Source organism: Canis aureus, chromosome 32 (genome assembly GCF_053574225.1).
Source record: "Canis aureus isolate CA01 chromosome 32, VMU_Caureus_v.1.0, whole genome shotgun sequence".
NCBI lineage: Eukaryota > Metazoa > Chordata > Mammalia > Carnivora > Canidae > Canis > Canis aureus.
In genome coordinates this window covers 24,231,536-24,242,685 of record NC_135642.1, presented here as the reverse complement: position 1 = coordinate 24,242,685, position 11,150 = coordinate 24,231,536, and positions in this window count along the sequence as shown.

Here is an 11,150-nt window from a genome sequence, read left to right as displayed (position 1 = left end):
TTCTCTCTCTCTCTCTATCTCTCTCTCCCCCTCTGCCCCTCCCCCTCTCACGCTTTCTCTCTCTCTAAAATAAATTTTTAAAATAATTAATAAAATAAGATTATATTTCTATAACAAACAATGTAACTCATAACTTCCACTTGAAGCATAAATTTCACTTCATTAAAGTTATAAGACAATATCCAGAAGGTTCAATCAATAGCAAGTTGTGAAAATGTATGGTGACACCTAATTCTGGATTTCATAACCTCATCTAAAAATACCAGGTTGGTCAATTTATACCTGTGTGTAACATTGTGCAAACTACTTTTGAAACGTTGTGGACTTTAGTTTTCTTTATTTATTACATTAATACTTCCTTTGCCAATATTAGTCACTAATTTACAATAAATTTCTAAGTATCTAAACACCTATTACTTGAAATTACTATACTAAGCAGCTATAGTTCAAAGAGAAACACTGCATTTACCCTCAAGAAACACAGTCTAGTGAGATAAATAGACAATTAAAACGTTGTGTCAATACAGATTTAGACATAGAGTATATATGATAATGCAGCAGAGAAACACCTTGCCTAGACTGGGTAAGGAAATGATGATGATAGCTTCTGACAGGTTACTTGAGTTAAATGAGATGGCATATATAAAACGACAGACACAGTGTAGTTATTCTTCCTACAACCCTTCACTACAAGAAATTTAGGCTCTTTAAACAATTGGTAATAAATGATGAATGAGAAAGAAAAGAAACAATGGTGGGCAAAAGGAGAGTTTCCCCTTCCTCTGCTGCTTCTGTTTGAAGATCAGAGTCATGTATACTTTCCTAACTATTGTGTGTCCCCTTAGAGTCACAACACATGTCTGTTCACACTCAATTGCATATTGCAGATGCTGGCTAGTTAACCAGAAGTTCTGGATTCTGTTCTGATACTGCTTCCAGCGGATATAAGAGCAAGGAGAAATTTGTGATGGGGAAATCTATCATTCAGCTTCAAGGCAATTTGGCAAAAAACCAGAAAACCCTAAGATCTTCCCATATCCCTTTCAATCCTAAAATTCCACAAGCAAACTCAATAACTAATGTGTTAGCAAGTGTAATTACAAATGCTATGGGACACATAGATTGTATCTATGTATTTGTTCTGACTCTGAGTCATTGCCCCCAGTCCCTGCCAGAACAACTGCCCCCAATTTGTAATGCATTCATTTTTAGACTAAACTTTTTAAGATTTAACCAAGTCCAAAAAGAAGAATCTTCATTTTTCCTTGTCCTATGATACTCTTGGGTGATGCCAAAATATTGCTACTCCAGAAATATGCCAGAGTCTAAAGATTCCTCAGGGTTGAGCTGGACAGAAGCTAGAGATTCATTGCTAATGTGCCTTGACTTTTCAGGCCCTTCTAAGGGGAAGCCCTGGAGCATGCACAACCTACCTCCTGACTACCATCATGTTCTTAGAAGGAAAGCCATCAATTTCTCATTTCCCTCAGGATTTAAGACTGCCTTCTTTGTATCAAATTAATAGAGGTTTTCCACATAGAAATAAAATGTAATCTCTGATCATTTAACCATGTGAACCTGAGGAAAAGAAGAACTCTCAAAATGCATTTCAAAATCCTCTCATCACATCAAAGTCTGAAACACAATATAAAAAGAAGTCTAAATTACCCCTTGAGAGCAGCTGTTATGAGGTGTTAATTCAGTAACAATTTGCTTTATTCATATCTATTTTACTTAATGTTTTAAACATAGAGTAACACATTTCACATTTTGCACTTCAAATAAATACAAGGCACTTTAGCAATCTGATTTTCATTTTGCTATGTTCTTCACCAAACTTCTCAAAACAAAAACAAAAATGACATTCTAAGAGATTGTAAAATTTCACAACTTTTTATTACATATGCTCTGAATATTATGAACATCTTGGTGCCTGTGTTTAACGGCTTCTCTGTAAATGTGCATTTTTTGAAAGAGTGTCAGCTTGCCCAGGTCATTTATTCCTAGCTCCTAACCAAGTGCCTTTCACAGTGGATTCCCAATTTGGTTACACGTTAGAATTATCTGTGAAGCTTTTAACAATCCCAATGCCCAGGTTAGAGCCCACCAATTAAATCAGCATTTCTAAGTTGTCAGCCAGGCAGAAATCAGTACTTTTAAAAGAGTGTTAAAGTGGCATCAACATTTAGAACCACTAGCCTAGCATAAGCCTAGCACTAAGTTGGTATTCAATAAATATTTGATAAAAAATCACGGTATAAAATAAATTGATGAGTGGGGAGGTAGATTGATGAGGGAAGAGAATATGAATGCACAATGACTTAGTTAGAAGTCCTGAGTTCTAGATCTAGCTTATTTATTTCTGTGTGCCATTGGGCAAGTGAGTTATAAATTCATACAACTTACTTCATTTTTTTCTTTTTTTTTTCTTACTTCATTTTTTATGTGAACAAAATAAAAATATGTCCTAACAAGTAACACCATCATCTTCATCTTAATCACCATTACCAAATTTACTTCTTAATCACCTTATGGAGCTCCTGCTTTGTTTCAAATCTGCACAACTTTAGGGCACTACCATGCTTCTATAGGCCACGCATCCAAGGTCAGAATCCTTACACTCTAGGAAAGGTTATTCTTGTCTTTTCAGGACAATGACTGCTCAAGGAATGGTTTACTCTATCATTTGCCTTCAAAATATCACCTTGGCCTAACAATACAACCCTCAACATTGCTGAAGCTCCCACATGGTCCTACAGTGGATATGAGACTCAAAGAGAATATCATCATGTGTGATTTTTATCCTTTATTCTTTGCAGCTGAAGTTTTCAATTTATTGAGACTTAAGGGATAAATACATCTTGAACAAATACAAAATCCTCATGTCCAGCTGGTGTAGAGCTCTTCCAGCCAAAGGAATCATTTGAACTTGCAACAAGATGGATTTAATATAAGGAAAAATGTTCCAGGAGTGAAGGTTATTTGCACTTAAAGAAAGAAAAATGAGGATGTAATAACATTTTCTGCATTATGTTTTAAGTAATATGTCCTGGCATTTGGTAGGAAAAGTAATCCTTGAAGGACAGTGGTTAAAGACATTAGTTTTGGCATCAGACAGAACTGAATTCTCAAACTGGCTCTACTTCTCATTAGTTTAAGCAAATCCTTAATCTCTTAAAGCCAGCTACCAATACAAGAGACCAATACAGACTTTAGAAAGATGTTGTGAGGAAAAGGGTGACCACATAACTTATCACTCAAACCAGGATAATTTTGAAAGTGAAAATGGGTCACTACAATCATTGATAGGTTTTAATGAATCTATAGTAGAGTTAAACAAGGTCTCTCCCTGTCAAACTTGGATAATAGTCAACCTAATTAGTGGGCATCAACAAAAATTGCTTGATTATTCACAGTACAGTGTCAAATACCATAGACAGCTTTTATAGATAAGACAGATGTGAAATCAGAGTAAAACATTGACCTGAGCCAAGTTGGAATACATTCCTCCCAATTCAGCTTGTATGTCAATACCTTGACAGGACATTTCTTGTGCCAAGTCATCCATTAATATCAGTTTATTGAGTTACAGAGAGTTGAACTGGGATTTAGAGAAAAGAAAGACATTTTTACATTGTTACAGACATATATAAACCATCATTATATAGAGTTTCTCTTCACAAAAGAGACTTTAGAAATTATCCAATCCACTGCCCATATTTTATAGTTTAGGAAAGATCAGAGAAAAATCTTCCCATATTCTTCTCACCATGAGTATTCAAGATTGGAGTAAATTCCAGGGGTCTTTCCATCAAATTATTATACTTCTTTTTGCAATATATCAAAAATGTCATTACATTAAAAATTAAAACTTCTGGGAATATGTTTACAAAGGGAATATTCTTACCTTTGCTGGTTTTCTAGAAGTCTCTTTGAATACAAACATGCCTCAGCTAAGCATAACAAAGTGTTGTAGCCTAATGCTAATCTTGAGTTTGCTCTCTCAGCTAAGAGAAAAATACATAATCACTGGCTGCTTTTCAGTTGCTGTCTTAGGTCCCAAGTATAGAATGAGATATGACCTTCTCCCATCAGTTTCCTATGTTACAGAAGCATTCAGAACAATGCTCAGTTAACTGTAATCCAGATTGAAACATAAAAACCTAGACTATCAGCTGAAACTTTTGATTTCCCAACTATTATCTTCTATTGCCAAAGATGAGAAATTACTACAATGTTAGGATACTGCAGATTTATATGAGAAAAGGCTGGTATCAAATTAGTTCTTAAACATCAAATCCTACAGAGGCAAAAATATTTGTTAGCTTCTATTTTTGTCATTGGTGATACTTTTTTAAACAGGCAAAGGAAAAAAGCAAAATGGAAAAATTTCGACTTATTTAATAAAATGAAATAAAAACAACAACAATAAAGATATTCTCTGGGAAAATCACTTGACCTCTCAAAGTATCAATTACCTGTCTATAAAATGGAATTAAAATCTACTTTGCATGGCTGTTGTGAAAACAAATTCATAAATATAATTCATGGTCTCTCAGTACCTGATCATCAACCCAGTTAAGATGATCTTATTTATTTTTTTTTTAAGATGATCTTATATTTTCAATTTATAATCTGCCACAGAGATGATTTTCAGTTGCCTACCTGGGCCTAATATGTCCTCCTCATACGTACTGATATAATATACTAAGGTAAAAAAAGAGTGTAACAGATTTTTTTAGAAACAATTCCTGTGTATTAACAGTTATCTTTTTCCTACATGTGTTTCTGATAAAGAGGATAGCAGTTCCAAAAATATGAAAAATGGCAAAAAATAGATAGTGGAGATTTTTAAGATGAAACATAATTTTAGGTAAACCCAAATTTATTATAATATACCTTCTTCACTCAAAGAGAGTAAGTGCTTGAATATCAGCTCATAATCAACATTTTATTGCCTTTATTAAATGATTCTCAAACTTCAGCTATGCCTAAGAATTTTCTGAGAACTATATTTAAAATGTAAATTCTCAAGCCCTCCTAATAAAATCTGATTAAGTCTGGAGCGAGCTCCAAGAATCTGCGTTTTTTTTTTCATACCCCTTAAATAGTACTGGGATGATGCTTTGAGAAACGTATCTCTTTGACATTACAGGTGATCTGCTTAGGACTCAATTTAGAGTCCTTGAATGTTCACAAACCTCCAACCCTGGTATATGTAATGAGAAGATGTATTACAGTACTGCAGTAAATACTAATGAAGGTCTATAAAGAGTACTATCGGGAAAAATGACTACGTATTCCAGAAAATAATAAAACACATCTTTGAGAAATTATTCTCCACAAATCACTTTAAATGATCTGCAGCTTTCTTTCTTATTTCTCTCTTAAAAAAACAAACACAACACAAAACCAAAAAAAAACAAACAAACAAACAAAAAAACAAAAACAAAAACCACATGGATTTCCTGGTACCTCAATAAATAACTCCTGTCAAGTGCATTAAAAAAAAGAAGAAAAAGAAGCCAATCTCCCTTCTAATAAGTAGGAAATGGCCTAGAATTTAGGACAATAACTAAATATCTGCTAATAGCAGTAGGTATTTTACCTAAATAACATATGCATCTCACACTTTGTCCACCTAAAGCCATCTCCAAATGGCACCAAGAGTAAGCAATCTAAAATATCCCTAACTCCTTAAAAGGTGCCAAGATTCTCTAATTCAGACAAATATAAAGCATTTGTTATATTTCAATTTTCTATCTATTTTTCTTTATCCCTCAACCATATATCCCTTGAGGAAAGGCACTGTGTCTTGCCCAATGCCATCACCCCAATGCCTAAAATAGCACCAAGTATGATAAATAGTTGTGAATGGATTAACGGGAAATACCTTTAGCAGCTTATCCCACATAAAGAATAAATCCCAAGCTCTTAAGCATAATATCTAAGGCTCTGGCTATGTCTAGTCTTATTTTTTACTATTTCCCTGTCTTTAGTTCATGCTAAGCTCCTCTATACATCATACTCTGAATCCACGATGTGGCTTAGCTCACCCCATTTCCTCTACTTGAAAGTCTATTTTTTCACCTGACTAATTCCTACACATCTTTCTAAAGTCATTTCTAGTTTCCTTCCTTTATTTTTAATGTAAGAGCACAAGGGTCCTTCGCTGCTAGAATGTAATAAGTAAATTTCTGTTGGTCTTTGACACTTATGAAAGCTCCTTCTTGTGGGAAAGCTTTCTCAATAGAGCACTTTTGTCTGAAAGCAGTATCTTTTTTTTCCTTCTGTCTTCTAAGTCTCCATGAGAACCACCTTCAAAAAATAATATTCAGTGAACTGGCACTTTAAAAAAACTAAAAAGAGTAAACAACAGAAATTATTAAGTTAGAAAGTCTAAGTAGTTCTTATCTGGGTAGTTTTTGAGATGGGGAATATTTTAAATCAAGATCTTAGTTTTGAACTATACCCTTAGTCTACTCTTTTTGTTATTTTCACTTCTTACTCATTTACCTTTAGAATATAGTCACCTATTTTCACTACTGAATTACATAGCAAATCAATACTGTTGACAATGTTAAGCTTTTTATTCAAAAGATATGGTTACTTTCCAAAATTTGTCATAATACAGTTCTAAAAACAAAGCCATTTTGACACCATGAATGAGTTTTGATTCTAGATGTTTTTTTCTGCCCATCTGTTTCTCTGCAGTGAAGACTGAAGGGTCATCTTCTAACCTTGCCAATCCTTCACAATCATCATTGAAGGACTCCCAGACAGAGCAACAACCACCTCATGTACTCAGCCTTTTGCAGTAGACATTCAAAAAAGGCCTCTAATAAGTACAAAACACTATATTAAGGGCTGTGGTGACAAGATTGAGGAGACACAGATGCCCCTTTCAGGAAATAAAGAGCTGTAGAGATATTAAGACACATCTCTCAAAAGAGACATAAAGTGATCAGTGTCATTATAAGTACTGTAGAATTTAAAGAAAGAGAGAGACTACTTCTGTTGGAAAGAGGATTCAGGAAATATTGTGAAAAACTTAGACTTTATGCTATGTCTTTGAGGATGGGGATTTGGTGTGGACAGGAGAAGATGAAAGAAAGGATAGTCCAGATTTCCTGGGAAGATGGCAGAAAAGGAGGATCCTAAAACTCACTTTGTCCTTTGGGTACAACTAATACCCCATATCGGTGTAAAAAATCAGAAAATGATGCGAGTCTGGGAGAACAGATTCTTCAAAGCTAAAAAGAAAAGAGGCCACATCAAAGAGAGTAGGAAAGGCAAAGATGCAACCCAGAGCCAAAGACACCCAAGAGACCAACCATAAGGGGAAAGGACCCAGGAGTACAGAGAGAGGAGAGCAGCAAATCCCACCAGGCATCTCAGGCACAGGGAACCCACATGGGGAAGATGAATCCACATAACATTTGGCTTTGAAAACCAGAGGCCTAAAAGTCAGCGAGGCTTAACACTTGGAACTTTAAAAATCGGTGGGCTCAGCCCTGAGAGAGCTAAGAGAGTGGAGTCCCATCCTTTAAAGAGGACAGCACAATAAATAGCCCTACTGAGATACAGCATAGAAATAGCAGTTTAAAAAAAATGCCTGGGGTATATGGGAAGGATATTTATTTACTTGTCTCAGAGTGCATGCTAGAGGGGAAAGATTCTACAGGAGACTCCTCTAAGAACCAAAGACCTAGCTGGCACCATTTCCCTCCCATGCTCCCCAGCCTAGATACACAGATAAGAGTGGGAACCATCTCAATACCAACACCCTCCAACAGCTTGCTAACAGTGCATCCCACCCCCATACCGTTCTGCAGATCCAACCCCTCCAACCCTGCCAGGCCTCTGTAGGAATTTTCTCCAATGGCTACAGATTCCCTCTCAAAGCAGACCAGCAAGGACATTGCTGGCACTGTGCATTCATTCCTGAGGTCTCCTGTAGACAAATTCTCCAAAATGCCCTTGGCCAGGGCCCATCCAAGCAGTGCCACAAGCCAGTCAATGTGCAAGCAGCCCCTACAGGGGCATGCACCACTCCAAAAATGGATTAAAGACCTAAATATGAGACCTGAAATCATAAACATGCCATAGGAAAGTGCAGGCAGTAATTTCTCTGACATTGGATAGAGCAACATTTTTCTAGATATGTCCCCTAAGGCAAGGTAAATAAAGGTAAAAATAAACTATTGGGACTAAATCAAAATAAAAAGCACCTGCATAGTTAGGGAAACAATCAACAAAACTAAAAGACAATCTACTGAATGGAAGAAGACATTTGCAAATGAAACACCCAATAAAGTGTTAGTATCCAAAATATATAAAGAACTTATACAACTCAACACCTAAAAACAAGAAATCCAATTTTTAAAAGGACTGAAGACATGGACAAACATTTCTCCAAAGAACACATACAGACGGCCAACAGACACATGAAAAGATGTTCAACATCACTCATTATCAGGGAAATGCAGATCAAAACTATAATAAGCTATCACCTCACGTCTGTCAGTATGTTGCTAAAATAAAAAATACAAGAAACAAGTGTTGGTGAGGATATGGAGAAAAATGTGAAATTTAAGAAACAAAACAAATGAACAAAGAAAATATGAGACAAATAAAAAAACACTCAACTATAGAAAACAAACTGATGGTTACCAGATGGGAGGTAGGTGAAGACATGGTGAAGTAGGTGAAGGGTGTTAAGAGTACACTTATCATGGTAAGCACTGAGTAATGTATAAAATTATTGATCTAACTATGTTGTATACCTGAAACTAATATAACATGTATGTGAACTATACTAGAATTAAATAAAATTTAAAAAATAAAATAAAACTCAAGAAAGGATATTCTAACAATTGAGGACTATTCTTGAGCTGAGGATTAATAAATCAGTTCTCTATTTCATTTGTCAATTCATTCATTTGACAAACATTAATCACATGTTTTCTATGGCACCTACTATACTAGGCTTTAAGTATAAAGTGGTGAACAAAAAATACACAACTCTGCTTTAATGGAGCTTAGAGTTTAAAATCCTGAATCTACTTCATTACTGCTTTTTTTTTTCTTTTTTTTTTTTTCAAATCCTAGAACTCATCAGAGCATAAATTAAAGTTTCCACAGCAGGCCATATGGATTGTTATTGACTGTGCATAACTTATCACTGGAGGTTTGGGACCAACTTTTCTATTTACATTTGCAAATATAGGGAAGAACTTTTCTATTTACATTTGCAAATATTTCTCTATTTGCAAAAATAGAGAAAATATTGCTATTCCATTTATTTGCCCACAATCCAAATATACCAAATTAGAACTTTTATTACAACCTGTTAAGCTTTCTACTAAAAACTTTTTAAAAATTGAGCCAAACGAAGTAAATTTTCAAAATAATAAAATAAATATTTTTTTATGACTTAAAGAAACAACAGCAACAATTAGAAAGCCTGGAGCCATCTTAGGATAAGCCAGTTTATATTTATTATACTTAAATACAAATAATTATATTAAATGTAAATCATCTAAATATATCGATTGGAAGACAGATATTGACAGAGTATAGTAAAGCATGATCCTATTATATGCTATCTATAAGAAATTCACTTCAAATATAACAATATAGTCATGTTGAAAGTAAAAGGATAACGATAGTTTAATGTTTAAACATTAAGAGAAAGCAGGAGTGACTATATTAGTATCAGATAAGACTATTGACTTTAGAGCAATGAAAATTATCACACACTGAAAGAGAGATTACAAGGAGAGATAAAAGGGTCAATCCACCAGGAATACTAAATGTACTTACATCAAATACAGATCTGCATAATATGTCACACAACTGATAAAATTGAAAGCAAAGGTAGACAAATTCACATTTTTAGTTGCAAACTTTCATCAATCCTCTATCAACAATGAATAGAGCAACTAGGTAATAGAGCAAAGATAAGAAGAATTCAACGATAGCACCAACCAACAAAACTTGGTTGACATTTGAAGAACAATCCTCCAATAACAGTAGAAAACACATATATTTTCCATCCACAATAAATCACAGCTAGAAATCAAAAACAGAAAGATAACAGGAAATTTTCCAAACACTGGGAGACTAAACCACATGTTTATTTATTTAGAATTTAAACCATATTCTAAATAAATAAACCATTTATTTAGAAAAATAGTTAGTGGGTCACAGAAGAAATCTCAAAGGAAATTTAAAAAGTACATAGAACTAAGTAAAAACACTATAGTAGTGTTGAGAAAGTAATTTAAAGCAGTAAATGCATATAATCAAAAAGAAGGCTCAAATCAATCATTTACGCTCTCACTTCATGAACCTAGAATAAGCCCACAGCAGAAATATGGAAATAGTAAAGAGAAGAGTAGAATCAATAAAATCGAAAACAGGAAAACAATAGAGAAAAATCAGTGAGATGAAGTGTTTGTTCTTTAAAAAATCAGTAAAATTGGCAAATCTCAAGTAAGACTGACAAACTAAAAAAAGAGAGAAGACATAAATTACCAACATTAGGAAAAAAAACAGGGGCTATCATCATAGACTCTACAGACATCAAAAGAGTAAAGAGTAGTTAGAGTACACTTTGATTAACTTTTCACTATAAATTTGACAGCTTTAATGAAATATACCAATCTCTGGGAAAACACTGCAGGTGTACCCATATTGTTTCACTGGAGAATTTTGCTAAATCTTAAAGAAACCATTGTTTTAATTCCCTCCTTTGAGTATCTTGTTCCATAGTATTAGGTAACTAAAATCAATGACATTCCACTTCTCCCTGTTTTCATAGAAACTCTCCTCTGTTTCGTTTAACTGTAGTGTTGAAACCATTTTCAAGAATAAAGAGCCACACTTGGAAAATGCTGGTTCTATAACTTTTCAGTGGGTCCAGTGCCAGACAACATGACTTTTATTATAATGGAGACAATCTGTCCCTAAAGTGCTTATAAACAAATTCACTAAACTTGAAATATTCGAATACTCAGAAGTTTTACTCATAAAATTCTGCTCATATTTAAGTAGTCAGCACAAGCTCAAAGCCCAAATTTAATGTAGCCTGTCCCCACTACATGCACCTAAAAAAATCCTTTAGGTCTAAGCTGATCCTTTATATG